This window comes from Thamnophis sirtalis, unplaced genomic scaffold, assembly GCF_051295495.1.
Source record: "Thamnophis sirtalis isolate CommonGarterSnake01/CBP01778 unplaced genomic scaffold, rThaSir2_p1.2 scaffold_1, whole genome shotgun sequence".
NCBI classification, from domain to species: Eukaryota; Metazoa; Chordata; class Lepidosauria; order Squamata; family Natricidae; genus Thamnophis; species Thamnophis sirtalis.
Window position 1 is genome coordinate 38,361,885 of NW_028261381.1, and position 20,427 is coordinate 38,382,311.

Consider the following 20,427-nt stretch of genomic DNA (forward strand, 5'->3'; position numbering starts at 1 on the left):
AGAAACTACTGCAGTATTTAATTACCGTCTACTGAAAAATGGAGTACTGCGAAACAAATGGAGATTTGAAGAGAAGTTGTTTTGCAGCAGACAAAGCTTTTTGTAGTGCCTTGAGATTTGCAAAATAGTTCAAGTTCACAGCTTTCCAAACACCCTCTTCCAATGTCCCTGCATGTCTGTGGCATCAGATTAACCACTTCTACCATTGACATAAATATTCTTACATGGAAATGGGCAATTTTTAACTGCAAAATGGAAGCATGAGTTGCCTGCTTTGAAATTGGAACACTTTGGGGGAAATTGGGACAAATATTTCAGGATCAGAACATTTTAGCCTTTAGATAATTTGAAATTTTCTACTAGAAATATGCTTCTGTAAGTAGAGATTTTGAGGGATGCGGTGGCTTAGTGGGTAAGATGCTGAGCTTGTTGATCAGAAACGTTGGCAGTTCGGTGGTTCGAATCCCTAGTGCTGCGTATTGGAGTGAGTTCCCTTTACTTGTCCAGCTTTTGCCAACCTAGCAGTTCAAAAGCATGTAAAAATGCAAGTAGAAAAATAGGAACCACCTTTGGTGGAAAGGTAACAGCATTCCGTGCACCTTTGGCATTTAATCATGCTGGCCACGTGGCCACGGAGACTTCTTCGGACAGCGCTGGCTCTTCAGCTTCAAAATGGAGATGAGCCCCACCCCCTAGCATTAGAAATGACTAGCACATATGTGCAAGGGGAACATTTACCTTTACCTTAAGTAGAGATTTGATTTGATTTGATTATTTATTTATTTATTTATTTGCCATCCATCCAACGTCTCTGGCCAGCTTACAGCATAAAACATTAAAAAGAAGAAAATATATTAAAATCACAGCAGCAGATAAAATAATTCATAATTACAAACCATTAAAACCAGATGGGAAAGGTGGGAGCCAGACACACAAGGGATGGGAAGGTGGGATTAGGGTTTTAATTAGTTAACCACTTCCAGTATGAAGATCTCCAATTGGATTCTCAAGCCAACTGGCAGACCCAGGTTTTGAGGTTCTTTCGAAATGACAGGAGGGTGTCTGTCTCTGTCTCCTAATTCTAAGAAGGTGGCAAGGGTAAACCATCTCTGAACCTTGCCAAGTAAACTACAAAGATATGTTCAGGCAGTCATCAAGAATAAAAATTAACTCAAAGACACCAAAAATTAAATAAGCAAGAAATAGATCTACTCATAAGAACACAAATAACTAAGACTAAAATTATAAAGTCCTCAGATCTCATTGCACGTTGGCTATTGAACTGCAGCACACAGACCATAGATGAGTAAATAAAATATTAGAATGATTCCTTGCATTAAATTGAAACAAAGCATCTTCGCTATGTAAAATAAAAAATCCTGTCAGTTATATGTGCAGTAAATACCGGTAGTTTTAATACAGGGGAGCAATTTGCACATGTAATTCCTTAGTTATTTTGAAATGGTATAGTTCAGTATCACATGGCATATGTCACAATGCTATTTTGGTTTGACAGGCTTAATGGAGTTTCAATAATCCCCCCTCCCCCACTATAAAAACAATAATGAATTTAAGAGACAGGCTATAGGATTCAATTCTGCAATAGGGATGACTATCATATCTCTTAAATATAACTGGAAATTTTGAAACAAAGAAGTAATCAAGCAAGAATGTGCTTCTTGTGTGAGATGGAAGGCATGGAATAAGAAGAAACCCAAAGAGCTACATATATGAAGCCAGCCAATGGTATTTTAATTAACAAATCCTGGCATTTTTTGTGAACAGAAGTGAAATCAGAACTCAATTAGAGGAGCACAAAGTTTCAATGTGCACTCAATAAAGAGATTATAAGGGTCTTAAGATATTGATCTGTAGATCCTAATTAATCACTGTTATGGATAATTAAAGATAGAGGCAGTATGTTAGGCCTGGCTTGGTCAAAAACATAAGCCACTATTACTTTTGTTTTTAACAAATGAAAGCTACTTATCATGATGTCCAACTATTTCCCAAATAGTTGTGTTTATAGAAGATGACTCCAATCCATATTATTTATTAAGTGCACTTAGGACTGTAGCCAATATGTTTTAAGAACTCTTCATCAACAAGTGAGAGGGAAATAGCCAAGCCAAAACATGCAGAGACTTTATTCAAATAAATATTTATGTTTAGAAGCCAAATAAAAACTGCACACAAAGTTCAAAGGAGAAGCTCTCCTATTTTCTATGTACAATTTCATTTGCCTTTTTTCATATGTGTGTGTGTACAGTGTGTACAGTGTGTATGTATGTATGTATGTGTATGTCTATGTGTGTATGTGTATGTATATATACACACACACATATGTTCAGAAAGTTTTAATGCAGATTATTTGCAGTCATCTCAATTTTTAAGCAAAACAATATCATTTACTACACAAGAAAAGATCAAGAATATAAAAGAGAAACAGGAAAAAAACACCCAAAACATAAACATAACTTGCTATAATACTTATAAGAAACATCTGCTCAGTTTTTAAACACAGCGTTAGACCTTGACCACAATGTCACTATCAGACATAACCGAAAATTGCAGCATATATTTCGTGAGAATATGATTAAGAAATAGTAGAGGGCAGCTGGGTAAATGCCTTTGTTTGTTTATTTGTTTGCAAAGCAAACATTTTATATAAGGACCTTTGTGGTAGGGATGGTGTTTTGTTCCAACATGAAGCTAGAATTTGCTTTGTTTACCTCTTATTTGCAAGAAGGCTGAGTTTAAGTTGGAAGACCTTGCCCAGTGAAAGATATAAGTGTTCTCTATTGGACAAAAGTGAGCAAATTCAGCAGCAGTTATTCAGCAAAAGTTAATTGTGCATGAGACCCACCAACATAAGTAGAACAAGATGAAATGGAATTGGTTGCTGAACTTCTTCAATCATAAAGCAAAGACAAAACAAAGGAGCAACCACAGTCAATGGACTTGTTTGTTTCCCCTGCACTCTTATTTTACTTACAAATTTAAAAATTGGGTACTTTCTTTTGCACCTCTTAAATAATTATTACAACATTATTACGATGCCACCTTTATTAACACTCTCCACGTGGCAGTTTATAACTCAGGATGCTATCATAATTGTGGTTTCAACCCTCCTTGTATGCCGTCTTGAGTCATTTTGTGACTGAGCTGTCTTGCAAATCAAATAAATAAACATGTGCTTGTATAAAAAAACAAAATAACAACTGAAAAAAAAAGGTTTATGTTTGTTAGTCTCTCCTGGTCTCAGGCACGTTTGTCCTGGTGCTTCAGTAGTGTGTCATTTCAATGAAAATCCCCTGGCCTTACTCTTTAATATTTTACACCAAATGTCGTGCACACATTATTGTGTAGCCAACGATAGTTAAGAATAAGGATTCTGTTTGATGTAGGCTTCTTTGTATAAGAATTTCTTCATTTTACCACTTGAAAAATAATGCTGAGTCATCTTTTGTATCATAGCAATTATAAAATATGCATTGTTACTATAATTATTGATCTGGGAGAATTGTATAATGTTTTCAAGGAAATGATTAAGTCTGGTTTTTTTTAAAAAAAATATCTTTGCTCTGAATCAGTTTGCCACCTTAGGTGAAGAAGTACCACACAGGTGATAATGAGGAGGAGGAGGATGTTCTTGTATAAAATTGAGTTTCCTGTTTCATCACTTTGCTAATAGGAGTGCACCATAATAACTATAATTAGATAGCTGCCTGCCTTACATCACTCTCCACCAGATCTATCTGATTGCAGTTCATATAGCAGAATCACTCACTGGAAATAAGGATCAGGAGAAAGGAACCATTCCCCATCAGGAGGCAGGGAGAAAAAATCCACAATTTGTCAGGGTTCCAAATAGCATTGAAAATTAAATCAGAGTCTGAGGCAAATGATTCTTCAAAGTTCCAATTTATTAAGAGAGCCATGTTGGCACATGTGGGAAAACCCGAATCTGAAGACTTCCCAGTTTTCCCACCCAGTTGAAAGTTCAAGATCTTGCCTCCACACCCACAAGTCATGGTCCAATCTTCCACTGCCATGCTGGCAGCTTCCACCCATCCAGTTCCGGTCAGGTGCAGAGGTGCTTTCTAGAAAGAATTTTGTTATGGCTACATATCATCTAACTCCGTATAATCCCCTCTCCCATTTTCCCACAATAGAAAATGTATAGTAGAATAATATAAAGTGTGGCATGCCTGAGGTCCAAAAGAAGATGGCTTGCAGGCTTGATACAATTACTTCTACATCTTCCTGTCAATTGTAGACATTGAAATGGGGCATTCCAAGATTATGCACAAATAACTCATGCTGGTGGGCTCTACTAGGTCTACAGCTTCTTCTTACCTTCAGGCAGTCTCAAGATTGAATCTGATGCTTATAGTAGGTCAACATCTGGCTAGCATAAACATTTTCCTTCTTTTGAAAATTGTAGGAACAAAGGAAATTGGTGGGAAGGAAATAGTAGTTCTCTCTCTCTCTCTACTCAAAGTACCTTTGCATATGCTCATTGGCATAAGCAGCATGTGGCAAAAGATATCTCAATTCACTTCTTCCATGTCATTCTATTGTATTTAGGATTGTTCTGCTTTTGGAGAGATTTCTACGTATAATACTCTGTACAGCTTTATTAAAACATTTCATTTGGGAGCTGTATATATGTAATTGCTTGTGGACATATGACATAAATACTGTTACGATTCTTTATAATAAAGTGGGGGGGGGGAGAGAGAAAGAGACAGACAGAGAGGGAGAGGGAGAGAGGGAGGGAGAGGGAGGGAGATGGAGAGGGGGGGAGAGAGGGGCTGAGCCCAAAACAGGAAGTGTTATCTCTTCTGAAGTAATACTTTAGTTCACTAATCAAATAGGCCACTGGATTTTGTTTTGTTTTTCCAATGGGAAATGTCACCAAGCAACATTGCAAAGTTAGCTTTCCATCTTTAAAATGCTGAAACAATAGTAATGATGGTATAAAAACCATCAAATGTGTTTTTAATTTAATAATGAACAAAGTATCTTTAAAAAGAACCAATGAGAGGAGGGATAACATATGAAATTAAGTAAAGATGGTCTCTTGGCTTAATAAATAATGACTATTTTTTCCCCATTTCAGATTCTCATTCACTTTAAGTTCCCTCTATGGATAATATTCTAGAGAACAATGAACTTTTTCATTGCTTTAAAAATGTGCTCTTAATGTACTCACTGGGGTTTTCCCAGCCCACAGAGCTTTGGTACAAAGAGTAATTATGATCCAATATGAAATGAGCTATCAATAGAAGACATTTTTAGATACCACTTAATCATGCAGCATTTACCAACTCTGTCTGTCAAGGCTGATAAAGGGAACAAAATGTTATAGCAAAGCATGTTAACTCAAGGCAGGAACAACATGTCACATCTTGGAGAGGCATATTTACTAGAGGTTTAAGATGTATGTTGGTTGCTCAGCTATCTCTACTGCAACTTCCATTGTCAAAGAACTGAGTTAACTAACTCTGTTCCATAGATGCTGTTTTATAGTACAACCGTATGTGTATCTATTCAGATATAGGCTTCACTGCATTTACTTAGCCCCAGAAAATTGGGTTTAAGGCAGCCTTGTTGATGTGGAGCCATTAAGGGCCAGGGGCTTCAGGAAAACCATATAATCTTGCGGCCAAAAATCAAATCAGAGAAGATTCAACAACAATGGTGGATTTGTAAACTTTTCTTCTGCATCATCCATCTGACTTAAATTTCATTGCGAGACCTACACCCCAAGAGAAAATGAGCAGTTATACTTCAAATACTTTGAGTAAACATGTTTTGTGTACATGCTTTTAGAAGGAAGCTCAGAGGTTGCCTAGTTAAAATATAGCAGAGGCACTAATCTCCCCATAGCTCTGCTCCATTATTCAGCTGTGGACAAGCATTTGCAAAGAAATTAGAATGCTGGAAGTGCCAGGTATCCCTTGGAGAAGTTTTATATTGTGTTGGTATGTAAAAGAAGTTTCCCCTGATGAAGGAGGGGAGCCCAATTATTGCTGCTTTTGATACTAAGTGAACTCAGGGACTAACACCTTTTGGATAGTGTCATAATGCTGGCACTAATTAATTCACCTCTCACTTCCCCTTAAAAGTGAGGAAATTAATTTTGAAAACTAAAATTAATTTGGCACTGATAAATATAGAAGTTCTGTGAGTTACCTGGCAATCATTTAGAGGTCCCTTCTTAGGTGCAGCCATGCTTCACTAACAGTGCAGTCTTCACTGACTCTCAAAACATGATCATTTACCAAATAATTTGTTTTCTTTCTAAGGCAGCAAAAAGGCTTTCAGGCCCTTGGTTTGCATTGCCTAATGTATCTTGATGGAGTAAAATGAAGATTATATTTAAAAAACACACCATAGGACTCTTTCATCCTAAAAATTAAATACCGGCAGGAGAAAAAACTCATGAATGGGTAATTTAGACCTCAATTTTTCAAGTAGTCAAAGTACAAATAGTTATGGTAAAATTGGAACTGCTTATACTGGTATCACAGACATCCAGTGAAATTGGAACTGGGTGCATGGAAACCAATAAAGGTGAAGCCTCTTTTATGAAACAAGTAAAATTTGTCTCATGGAACATTTTTGGAATGCAGGGTTATGACCACAATTGAGCCCAAAATTTCTGTTGCTAAGTAAAACAGTGGTTAAGTGAATTTTGCCCCATTTTAGGATCTAACTTGGCACAATTGTTAAATGAATCAATGCAGTAACACAGTTGTTAAGCTTCCCCATTGACTTTGCTTGCCAGAAGATTGCAAGAGGTGATCACATGACCCTGGGACACCGCAACCGGCATAAATGCATGCCAGTTGCCAAGTGTTTGAATTTTGATCAGGTTCCCATAGAAATGCTCACAGTCATAAGTGTGAAAAACAGGCATAAGTCACTTTTTTCAACGAGTACTTTTAGCTACTTTTGCCATAAATGCAGTCAGTATATGTTATTGTGTGGAACAATCCAATATGAGCAGACGTTATGAACAAGGTGATGTGTTTATATAATCAGGACAAGTTTGTAATTCAGTTCCAAAGCATGGGTTTGTATGTTTTATAAAGATGTTGCAAAAATGGAATAGATTGGCATGTAGACCCTATTGCAAAACTGGGGTGATATATTTATGTCCTCCTTTCTGCACTGGGTATGGCTGAGAGTGTAACAAGGGTAACAAGTAAAGATTGTACAGGAATCAGCTGAAAAATGGTTTTATAGCATGTCTTAGTTAATTTTCTGCTTTAAGTTTACTTCCTGCCTTAGTCAGTAGCACAGTTGATATGAACTAGGATGATTGTTTTAAAGATATTTTAAACACTTTCCAGGAAAAATCCACACATTAAATATATACTCTTTTTCTCAGTAAGACATAACTCCTGTGAGTAGTTTCTGTCTTTATGCCTATGCTTTAACCTTCTATACCACATAGAACACTGGTGTGCTAAAATATACTTTTGACCTTCTGTTCGTCAGCCAGCATTTTATCAAAAATAAAACTGTCCTATAAGCAGTTGAGCTGACATTTTAAAACCAGAATCTTTAGATGGAAGATACAGCTTTGCTACTATCATGGCTTCCTCGGTGAAAGAGAACCATGTGACCATGATACTTGATGGTCGCTCCAAAAGCTGATTTTACTTGAAATCTAATTAAAGAGATTAGCAGCTGTATTCAGACAGAATTAAGATCAGTGTAAGAAACGCCTTCAGTTTGTTTACAATATCTTAATTGAAAGACAATCTGAACAACTGTGGGAAAGGGTATATAAAAAAACAACACAGGAAAACCCAAATCCCCAAATTTTGAAAGAGGGGGGGAAAAGTCTTCAGAACAAGTTATAGTGATAGGAAGAGAAAAATGGAGAAGAGGGTGAAAGAAAGAAAGAATGTTTGATGTTAATGCAGATTTCCACACAAGCTCAGACCACAAAGGATGGGAAAGATATTTCCATCAAAAATATCAGCAAATAGAGGAAAATATCAAGAATATGAAAATGAGGTATGTATTTTAAGGTCAGAGAAATCACAAAATGCTTAAAGATAGTATAGGAATAGTCACAAATAAACATGAGAGATCTAATAGCAATAGCACTTGGACTTACATACTACTTCACAGTGCTTTACAGCCTCTCTAAGTGGTTTATGGAGTCAGCCTATTGCCCCCAACAATCTGTGTCCTCATTTTACTGACTTCAGAAAGATGGAAAGCTGAGTCAACCTTGAGCCCGTCAGGATCGAACTGCTGGCAGTCAGCAGAATTAGCCTGCAATGGTGTATTCTAACCATAGCACCATCACCACTTATTTGCCTAATAAAGGCAAATAAGCTTTAGAGAAGATGGAGAAGCATATTTACCTGTGGGATGGAAAGGGGTTGTGGATATATGAGGAAATGTGCATTGTAATGTCATGCCACAAACCCAATGACTTGAATACTTGCATCCATGGTCAGGAAAAAGGACAAAAATCCAGAGTGAGCATTGCTACATTGTGATGCACTTCATCATATTTTCATCATTGCAGTAACATATTCCTAAATTCTGAAGCTTTTTATGGACAAAATTACAAAACATTTGCAGAGGGGAAACATATCCAGGAACTAACTCCATTAGAAAGGGATGGGGGTGGGTTGTTACAACAAGCATTAGGCCAATTTTAAAACATAAAAGCAGCAGACACAGAGGAAATACCCAATGAACTGTTTAAGCTTCAGGAAAAGAAGCAGTTAAAATGCTAATCGTGCTATGACAACAAACATGGAACAAGTCCTTGTGGCCTAAAGGCTGAAAAGGATCAGTAGACATACCTATGCTGAGGAAGGAAAATGTAAGGGAATATGCAGATTTAAAAGCATGACACTAGTTCCTTGTGCAAGCAAATTTTACTTAAAACCTTACAAAGGAAAACAGAACCATGTACGGAAGCAGAAATGCCAAATGAACAAGGAACTAATGCAAAGAAGTATAAGACTGATGGACCTGGGTGGGTTTCAAAGGGAGGTGGAGCTGCTCCCACTGGTCTGCTGCACAGTCCATTTGAACCCTTGGTCACCATTTGGAATAAGGAAGGGAGTGGCTAAAACTTTGGATCAGATCATGCGCCATGTGACGCCTCACTTTCAGTGATTCCATCACTCCACATGATTCTTTATATATATAAAGTCACAACCCCTGGTATGCCCAAATATGGGAGGAAGTTCACTGCTTCCATTCTCTGTCCATCGGCTCGTCATAAGAGACCATCCAGACAGAAACCCAATATTTTTACTGTTGCCTTTGTTACATTTGTGTTGTATTTGTGCTAATAAATAAATAAAGGGATAGCTAAATAGCTAAATAGCTTGAAATAGATCTATACTAGTCTCCCTTTATATGGGATTATTATTTTATTATTATATCTCCCTTTATATTATATATATATAATAAATAAAAATGTCAGCCAATATTTTTCCAATGATAATGCTCATCAATAAAGGCTGGACATTGAGAAGGAATGAAAAAAATAAGACCGATGCCTTTAAATTATATATCTGTGAATATTATAATTATTAAGAGTCACTAACAGTATCACCAAATGCAAAAGAATAAATCAGTCAGTTTTGGGCTAAATTAAAAAAAAACTGGACTGCTCCCTTGAGGCAATGATCAGTAAGCAGAAAAATCACATACTATGAACATCTAATGTGAATGGATGATGGACTACAGAAATGAACATGACAGACAAGGTTGACGGAGAATTAATAAAGTTGGTGCTATGGACAAGATCAGAGATTTCAGGCCTCTTCTTGGAAGAATTATGAGTTATTACCGGAGGCAGGCCAAGATGGTGATCATTTGCTTGTGGAGTCACCACAAGTTACATCCAACTCTATGGCATTAAAGTAATTCAGAACAGGAGCTTGCCACAAACTAGTTAAAGGACAGTGATATTATTTACTTTGCTTATTTATTTAAAACATTTATGTTGCCCCCCATCTTGTAACAAATTCTGAGCCACTCCAAAAATTAAAACAACATAAAAGACATATTACAACTATAAAAACAAAACATAATAACTTGGCATGAAATCCAGCTGCCAGAATGTGGTCAACTCATATTATTTCAGCACTTGGGTGAGAACTTGGGTCTTCAGTACTTTAAGAAAGTTAGGAGGGTAATGGCCTCCCAAACTTCATAGGGCAGAGGTTGCCACTGAGAAGGCATACTTCCTAGATGTTCATAAGATGGCAACATTTAAGGTGGGCACTAGCACTTAGACTTATATACCATTTCAAAGTGCTTTACAACCCTCTCTAAGCAATTTACAGAGTCGGAATATTGCCCCCAAACAATCTGGGCCCTCATTTTACTGACCTCAGAAGGATAAAATACTGGGTCAACCTTGAGTATCGAATTCCTGGAGTGAGCAGTGACTTAGCCTGCAGTACTGCATGACTCCTTAATGGGATGGATAGTTGTTCTCAGGAAAAAACACTTCTACAAATAATCTGCCCTGTGCACTATAGGGTTTTAAAAGTGATGACCAGTACTTTAAATTGCACCTGGAAAGAGACTGGAAGCCATTGCAGCTTGTACAATAGAGGTGGGAAAACCTATGGACACCCATCACTGTATGTGCTGCTGCATTCTGGACCAATTGAAGTTTCTGGATGGTCTTCAAGGGGAACCCCAGGCAGAGCACATTTCAGTAATCTAAATTGGGATGGAGTGTCACCAAGGCATGACTGACCACAAGCAAGACCTCCCAGTCCAGGAAGGGATGGAATTAATGTACTAGATGAATCTGAGCTCTAGCCAAGGCTACTACCATCTCCTTGAGCAGGGTCTATGAGTCCAGTAGAACTCCCAAATTGTGCCCAGCTCAGTCCAGAAGAAGTGCTACTCCACACAGAGTCAAAGATGAAATATCATCTGGACCTGGAAGACCAAAAGCCAGAACCACTTTGTCCCGCCAGGTTTGAGTTGAAGGGGATTTCTCCCTGTCCAGATCCTTGCTGCCTCTAGGCACTTATGACATACCCCCTCCCTTTTCCCTTCGACTTGGCCTCTTCCTTTGGCGCAAATTCTCCCGCACTCTGCTGCTGCCGCTATGGGGCCTTTCATTAACTGACACCTGGCTCTTTTCAAACGCAGCTTTTGAACTGCATTTTTATTTTCATCTATTAAGCCCACCGCCACCCGAAGCTGTCCCAAGCCTGGCGCCTTAGATAGTGCCACGACTTAGTCCATCTTATTTCTGGTGCTTCAAATCCCGGATAGGCGGGGCACTCAGAGACTGGCTGAACATCTTTCCCAGTGACCACCATCCCTGGTCCCAGTTGGAGCCTCCTCGACTTCTCCTTCTCTATGTTCTTTCTCACTTCGTCTTTTCAAGAAATACCATCGCTGCAGTGAACATGAAAAAGCTTTGTTATACTGGCAACAACTGCAGCTTGTTCCCTATATACGGACTTAGGACCTTTGGCCTTGGGTGCCTTTTTGGGGACTTGGAGGAAGGGAGAGGGACGGAGCAGCTCGCCCTTTCCTCCCCGCACCATTGACTATTTTAAATCACACTTGCACAGTGCTCCACAAATTTTAGGAATGCAGTGTGAATGGTATGCCTGGCTGATGTCTGTACCCACTTTTTAACTTCATTATTGCTCTATTTTTTGTGTTTTAATTGACTTACATGGAGAATGCATGGATGAGTGGCTGTGTATGTATGAGAGGATTGCGAGTACAGCCTGGTGCCTCCTCCACTGAGTGCTATTGCAGAAGTGGTAGGGGGCCCAGGCCTACCTCCCGTCCCAGAATGAGTGACATAAATCACCTGCTGGATGGAGCGGAGGCTGCGGGAGGGAATATGGGGTCTACGGGTGCAGGGATGGGCCGGAGCATTTCGGTCACTATGGGGAGAGGCAGGTACGACGGGAACTTCAGGGTTAGCCATTACCGGGGAAGGAGGGTTCGCTACATCACAGAGATCCCTCCTTCCAGCCCTGCTAGTTCCACTCCAGGGCCAGATGGCGAGAACTGTCAGGGCCCTGGTCTCAGGCTGTTGTTGCTAAATGCCAGGTCTGTGGTCCACAAAGCTCCCTCGTCCGGGACCTAATTTTAGACGAGGGGGCAGACCTGGCATGTATTACTGAAACCTGGCTGGGCCCGGAGGGAGGAGTCCCCCTCACTGAAATGTGCCCAGAAGGATTTCAGGTGCTTCATCAGCCTCGACCTCAGTGAAGGGGTGGGGGAGTGGCAGTTATCGTCCGAAGGTCTTTAGTTCCTCGTAGGATCCCTGCTCCGGAGCTTGTCAGGTGTGAGTCCCTGCTGATGAAGTTGGACCTTGGAGGTCAAGTGGGTTTGTTGCTAACGTACCTACCTCCCAACAGCATTGCAACAGCCCTCCCCTCGCTCCTCGAGTCAGTAGCCGAGTTGGCGGTAGAGTTCCCCAGGCTTATGGTTCTGGGGGATTTCAACCTGCCTACACTTGGTGAACACTCTGACGGGGCGCAGGAGTTCATGGCTTCCATGACAGCCATGGACTTGACCCAAGTAATTCGGGGTTCAACTCATTCAGCGGGTCACATGCTTGACCTCGTATTCCTCTCGGAGCAGTGGAGACGTGATCTAGAGTTGAAGGGCATTAAGACCTTGCCCTTGTCATGGTCTGATCACTTCCTACTGAGGCTTGACTTTCGGAAACCAATCCCCCACTATAGGGAGGGGGAACCGATTAGGTGGTTCCGCCCCAGGCGCCTGATGGACCCTACGGGATTTCAGACGGCACTTGGAGAAATATCTGACACTCTCGTCCACAATCCGGTGGAGTCCTTAGTCACTGCCTGGAATATAGCAGCGGCGGGGGCTCTAAACCGGATTGCGCCTTTGCGACCTCTCTGAGGCAGCGGATCCAGGAGGTCCCCTTGGTTCACCGAGGAACTCTGGGAGATGAAGTGCCAAAAGAGACGCCTAGAGCGCCGCTGGAGGGCCAGTAAATCTCAGTCAGACCAAGCACTGATGAGAGCCTTTATAAGAGCCTATCTCGTGGCAATACGGGCGGCAAAATGTTCTCATTTTGCCACCCTTATTGCATCCGCTGAATCGCGCCCAGCCACCTTGTTCAGAATAACCCGCTCCCTCTTGAAAGGGAGGGATGCGGATGATCATTTACAAGGTAGAGCTGAGGAATTTGTTCAGTATTTAATGGATAAAGTCGCTCAGATTCGGACAGAGCTGGACTCCAATTGCATGGTACCAGCCGAGGTACTGGGGGAAGGTCTTGAGCATATTTCATGGATTGAGTTTCAACTTGTCTCTCCTGAGGAAGTGGACAAGGCCATGGGAGCGGTGAGTGCCTCCACCTGTATACTGGACCCGTGCCCCTCTTGGCTGGTCTCGACCAGCAGGGAGGTGACACGTGGCTGGATCCGGACGATAGTTAACACCTCTCTTCAGGAGGGAATTTTCCCACTCCTCCTAAAGGATGCGGTGGTGAGACCCCTCCTGAAGAAACCATCTCTGGACCCAGCCATTTTGAGCAACTATCGTCCAGTCTCCAACCTGCCCTTTGTTGGGAAGGTTGTTGAGAAAGTGGTGGCCTCTCAACTCCGATGGTCCTTGGATGAAACCGATTATCTAGATCCCTTTCAGTTGGGTTTCAGGCCTGGTTACAGCACGGAAACTGCTTTGGTCGCACTGATCGATGATCTCTGGCGAGCCAGGGATAGGGGTCACCCCTCTATCCTTGTGCTCCTTGACCTCTTAGTGGCCTTCGATACCATTGACCATGGTATCCTTCTGCGACGGTTGCGAGAGGTGGGAGTGGGAGGCACCGTCCTTTGGTGGTTCTCCTCCTACCTCTCGGACAGGTCGCAGTCGGTGTTGGTTGGAGGGCAGAGGTCGACCCCTAGGCCCCTCAATTATAGGGTGCCGCAGGGTTCGGTCCTGTCCCCCTTCCTATTTAACATCTACATGAAGCCGCTGGGTGAGATCATACGCCGGCATGGGATTAAGTATCACCAATATGCGGACGATACGCAGTTGTATCTGTCCGCCACGTGCCAACTCAGCGAAGCAGTAGAAGTGATGTGCCAGTGCCTGGAGGCTGTTAGGGTCTGGATGGGAGTAAACAAGTTGGCACTCAACCCAGACAAGACCGAGTGGCTACTGATGTTCCCTCCCAAAGAGTGGCCAAGTATTCCATCTCTCAGGCTGGGGGGTGAAATTATACGCCCCTCAGAGAGGGTTCGCAATTTGGGAGTCCTCCTGGATCCCCAGCTGACTTTAGAACACCATTTGTCGGCTGTGACCAGGGGGACCTTTGCCCAGGTTCACCTGGTGCACCAATTGCGACCCTACCTGGATCGGGAGGCCCTTCAGACAGTCACTCACGCCCTTGTGACCTCAAGACTGGATTACTGTAACACGCTCTACATGGGGCTGCCCTTGAAGAGTGTTCAAAGACTTCAGCTAGTCCAGAATGCAGCCGCGCGAGCGATCGTGGGTGCACCCAGGTACACCCACATTACACCTATCCTCGGCGAGCTGCACTGGCTACCCATTAGTCTCCGGACTCACTTCAAGGTGCTAGTCGTTACTTATAAAGCCCTACATGGCATCGGACCTGGGTACCTGAGAGACCGCCTCCTGCCAATTACCTCCCATAGACCGATCAGATCGCACAGACTAGGCCTCCTCCGGATCCCATCTGCCAGCAAATGTCGGCTGGCAACTCCCCGGGGGAGAGCCTTCTCTGTTGCAGCTCCAGCCCTCTGGAACGAGCTCCACGTGGAGATCCGGACCCTTACTACTCTCCCGGCCTTCCGCAAAGCCACTAAGATCTGGCTACTCCGGCAGGCTGAGGGGCTGTTGAAATAGCCAGCCTCACTGTAACTATGAATGTTGTGTATTTTAAATTGTTGTTTGTCTATTTGTCTATTTATCCCCTTCCTTTGTTTATTGTAAGCCGCCCGGAGTCCTTCGGGAGTGGGCGGCATACAAGACCAATAAAATACAAATACAAATACTTATAACCTGAATACATGACAATCATATTTGATAAACACTATAGCACACTATTTACTATAGGTTCAGCACACGTTTCTTATTTTCTGAAATAACATAGCTTTTCATCATGCATTTGGTGCTATACGAAATTATCTCTCAGTTATGGTATAAGACATACCCATTCTTGAATAATATAAGTTGTCTCACATTGCTTGCAGCTGATAAAATTAGCTATCTATAATTTGTTAACTAATCCCAACTATTATGATGGAAGGAAAAGCAATCTTGTTACCAATTAAAATTTTGATTATTGGTCATTCCATTTCATAAAAGTCGCAGTACTTTGAATTAATTTTAATTTAGCCAGTTTGAAACTGAGAAAAGCAGCCTATATCTTCAAGCTATTATGATGTCATTTACCATTGGAATTAATAGGAAATGGTCCTTACCATAGCAAGAGGAAGAACACAACATCCAACGAAATAAAGTTCAAAAAAAAAAGTCAGACAATGGACTAATTTCCTAGATTGGTTTTAACAAAGCTATTTGTCAGCTTGAAATTGAGAAAATATGCCAGGTTTTTATTGTGTTTGTGTTGTGAGTAAAGTGCATATGTGAAAGCGATGGTGTCAGTTCCAATTAAAAAATGAAACCAGATGCTGAAGGTGAAATCACACTAAATATAATGTCTATAAATCCCAAATAAATTTCTGCATTTGAATTCATTAGTTAAAGAATCTACGGTACAAGTTGAATTACATAAGTGTCAGTAATTCCACAGAAAGTTAAATTAAAAACAACCAAATCAGTTAATTAACACTGTGATTCATATTTATTTGCTTCCTTTAGTTATTCTATATGAAGATATCCGTGAAGTCACATCCTCTAATCCCTCCGAGGCAAAATTACTACATATTAACTCTTCTAAAAGATAACTCAAGAACTTCATTTATTTTTAGAAGATTTATCCAAAAAATAAATGTTTATCAGATATAGGTGGAAAAAATCCACACAACTGATAAATGGTAAAAGAGAGAGAGTTAGTTTTATGTACTTCGTTGCCAACACTTACGATAGTAGCCTAATTCAGAAAAACAGCTTTTTGATTTCACACAAGGTATTTTTCTTAGTAGATTTTATTTTTTATTTATACCTTGTCTTTTTGTCCATGGAGTATTTGTGCTGATTATAGAGCCATCTTTGCTGACTTTTTCTAATCCTTTACAGTAAGGGTTCGGAGGATTATATTTGTTTTCCCAACCCCCAGGTAAGATAATAGAAATCACTGTCAAATTTGGAATTCTCAGTACAAATAAAGTAATAAAGGCATTTTATAGTAGCATATAAAATGGAGAAGGCATCCTGTTTCAAGCTGCTAATGTGAACCCAATCTTGCAAAGAAGCCAGTTGCCAATTGGTTAAAAACCCTATTTAGGAGACTGATATACATATTATATTACACACACACACACACACACACACACACACACACACACACACATGTGTTTGTGTGTGTGTATCCATAATGCTCTTTTCTGTCAGATAAATTCTGCCACACAATGCACAGAAAAGGAATTATAAATTGTAAACCAAAGGAAGTAAGACAGCTTTTTGTGTGACTATTATCCTTCTCCTTCTTTAGAACCTTCTGTCAAGAGTTTATAGGGATATAAATTTGATGAATAAAATAAAAGGAAAGAGAAGGAGGGAATCTAAAAATCTAAAAATAAAACTAACCCTCTAGATCTTTGCATCTTTTTTTATTTTTTGCAAAAATGTTCAGGTCTAATTTTAAACAGAAGGGTAAAGAGTACCTTTGGAGGTCTTCTATGTTTTGAGGCCATTCCCAGCAACATGATATACATCACTGAGGTATCTCTAGGCAAGTAACCTATTTTCATAAAGAGGGAGGGGTTGCAGGAGTTAAGGAGGTCATGATAAACCCAAAATAGCCTGAGATTTTATGTTCTGGTCAGTTGGCATCTTTTATTTGTGCCTCTGTGCCACTGTATTAGAAATGAAAAGGAGAGTCCAGATAAACCATTCCAATAGTTTGGATGCTATGGCTGTTATTCACAAAATGTGCCTCCCCCTCTCATTTTCCTTGAGAGACTTTGCTTTTCATAGATATGAATTGCAAACACTTTTAACTAACTGTCAATTTCCTCCTAACTGAAGTAACTTGACCTACCACCAAGCAAACAAAAGGGGGGGCTAAGAGTAAATGCAGTTGGTATATACATAAGAGCTGATATTATTTTGGCATTTCTGTGAGGTGAAAAGTAAGAATGATAATTCTGTTTGGATTTTCTTAGATTTTTACTTCAAAGAAACCTCAGCTAGTTCCTCAATTCTCTGTCCCATCTCTAAATATCTGCAGAGAAATGAAGGGATTGTCATAAGACCATTTCCACAAGCACCAGAGAAGCAAAATGGAAAGATCTTCAGCCACAGCTCAGAGCTGTATTTTAGCAAGCCTTGCTTTTACAAAGTTTTTTTAAAAAAAATTCTGCAAGAAATCACTCAGCTGTCTTGTGTGTTAAGGAGAAGTACAACTTTCCTTCTTATGGTTTAACATTAAAAAAAACACTTGAAAAAATATCTTGAAAAAGTGCTGGACCTGAAAACTGCCTGCCAAAGTGGGCAGTGAAATGAAGAAGGCATTTTAGGATTCACACCTCCCTAAGGCAGCATTTCCTAGGTTGTTAATACTCTGTTTCCTGTCAGTAGATTCTATAGCAATCATTTTTGCCCATATGTGAGAGATGAAAAATTCAGGGTTGATATAAACGGTATGTGATGTTCGTTCACCATAACGAGTCAGCCACCATACTGAATTCTGGATATTGGCTGAATGAGATACATGTTTATCCTTTCTTCTTGATCTTTTGAGCACTGCAGTAGGCTAAATGTTTCAGATTTCAGCACATTTCAGATTCACATATTGCTCCCTGAAGTATCGTACAATTACTCCCCAAGTGCAAGCGTATGTGCTTGTATGCACACACATACCCGCTCTCCTTCTCTCCCTTTTGCTGACAAAACAGCATGACTGACACTTTTTGCAAAGAACTGGAACTCCATTAAAACCGAACTGCTTTTCCTTCTCCTGAACAGAAAAATCATTTGGCTGTTCAGTGTGGGATATTTTCTCCTTTCAACCTTAAAACAAAGGTATCAGTGTGGCAATGTGTTGCTCGGAGGAGAATTTTTATACAGTTCAAATTGCAGTTTTATTCGGGGATCAGAATACCATAAGTCTGGATACACTAAGTTGGCTTTGTTATCATAGGACCTAAACCCAGTAGCAATGCTCTTTTAATTTCCTGCTAATTGGAAAAATGGAGGGAACATGTGATACGGATGTGACTAGTGGGTTTGTGTATCTTCCTTGGGAGAAATTAGCTATTGTGGTTGAATAATAGCAGTCATAAAAATAAATCAAAGCATCTGAGAAAAGATTGTGGGATTCACAGCAACTGTGTTTATATTATCTAGTTGCAGAATATCCAGTAAGGCATAGTGGAATTATCTCTAAATCACTGAGCATGGACAAGACATAAGGTTGGTATTGTAATTGGGCATTGAGATTTTGTATATTTAAGACTTCTATTCCTGCTAGAACTTAAAAGATTGTTGGAAAACTCCAAAGAATTATAAAATCACCAAGAAAATAATTTGAAAATGGAAGAAAGTGCTTTAGTTAGAGGTAAGGATCAACTTCTTAAGTGAGATTACTACACACTAGTGGTGTATCCCAGACTCAGGTTCATGCTGTAAGAGTAACTTAGAAACCAACAAACTAGGGAATACAAGTAGAAGAAAATCTATGCTTATGAAAAATATAACCCTGATATATAAATAATTGGAACAATGGCCCAAAAAATGGATAGATGGATCAGTTTAGCTAATAGTCCTGTAGAATTAGTCCCTTAAGTGGATCTTAGCTTAGTAATTCAGACCAAGACATTAGTGAAATCATTTGTCTGGGGATTAGCTAAAATCCAGCAATGGGAAGAAAGATGAAGCTATTTCACAAGTGCCCCAATAGTTGACATGAAGGATTATTATTATTAATTTATTTTTTGCAAGCTTCACACAAATAGCTGAATATTCCTTTGATATGTGTTTATATGCTCTGGCACAAATATTGGAGCAAGGGAATGAAATATGTGTCATAAAGTCACAATGCAACTGTATATAGGTAGGAATTGGGTTACATGGGGAGACATGATAGCAGCATTCCAATACTAACTTGAGGAACTGCCAAAGATAGGAGGGAGTCAAGCTATTTTAGGGGGGGGAAATTGACAGTGAGAATAATCAACCAATGGAACAGCTTGCCTTTGGAAATTGTGGGAGCTTCATCCCTGCAGGCTTTCAAGAAGATATTGGACTGCCGTTTATCAGAAATAGTGTAGGGCCTCCAGCTTGGGGGGGGTTGGACTAGATGACCTACAAGGTCCCTTCCAACTCTGTTAATCTGTTAATCTGAATTGAATCATGAGGTCTCAATGAATGCAATCCCTGAGGCCAACTATGGACATCTACAGAATACCTTGGAGGCATTCTTTGCTGGAGAAGGAAAAAGAGGAGAGAAGGAACATGATGGCAAAACCAGTTAATACATGGCTTGGTTTTGTTGCTTTTACAATTTTATGAGGGTTTTCCCCCCTCCTTGTATTATTTTTTCCTTGTTGATTGAATTTAATAAAAAGTTTTGTTTTAATTGACATGGTTTTTATTTTATTTTATTTTAAAAAAATTCAAGGTAATTTAAAAATAACCCAGATAAATAACTAAAAGGTGAAGAGAAAAATGACAAGAGAAACAAATCGACAAAGAACAGAAACTAGCTGTCAGGTAAACCTAATTATAATCTGATCCAGAATAAATATCCCCATATATCTGGAAAAATCAAACTAATGGTGGCTATCATGGTTTTATTTCTCTGTTTAGCTTCCTTTTCTTAGAATACAATCTGAATTTGTTGATTGTATAATTAATTACTTTTTTGAAGCCACTCTCAGACTATGTATAAAAATGCTTTGCTGGCAGAAAATTGCAGGAGGCCATCCCAGCCGAAAATGAAGTTCATGAGAGCCAAACACAGCCTTCCTGAGCTAATACCAGCACAAATAGCAGTAGTCCTATTCATTCAGAACAAAGTTTAGTTTATCCAACGTTTTATGACCTATTGTTTTTATATTAATTTCTTAATGAACAGAGTATTATTTTTCTCAGTTTGATTTTCTCTGTTTTAGTAGATATTCATTTATTTCTATTTGTTTATTCATTAGTCCGTCTAATCATGTATTCTGAGGTTTGCAAGTTCCTGAAAGTATTATTTGGGATGATATAAAAAAATCAATATTTAGGGAAACTCTACAAATGCTAGCGATCAAT

The 20,427-nt window shown here is 39.8% G+C and overlaps 1 long non-coding RNA gene across 2 annotated transcripts in view; it reads left to right on the forward strand.

The window, feature by feature from the left end:
* Nucleotides 1–19,911, forward strand: part of LOC148049377 (uncharacterized) — a 47,512-nt gene extending 27,601 nt beyond the window's left edge. For both annotated transcript variants that reach the window (XR_015696165.1, XR_015696162.1), the window contains exons 2-3: nucleotides 18,520–18,585; nucleotides 19,793–19,911. This is a non-coding gene — a long non-coding RNA (uncharacterized LOC148049377). The remainder of the gene's footprint in view (nucleotides 1–18,519; nucleotides 18,586–19,792) is intronic.
* Nucleotides 19,912–20,427: the final 516 nt, after the last annotated feature.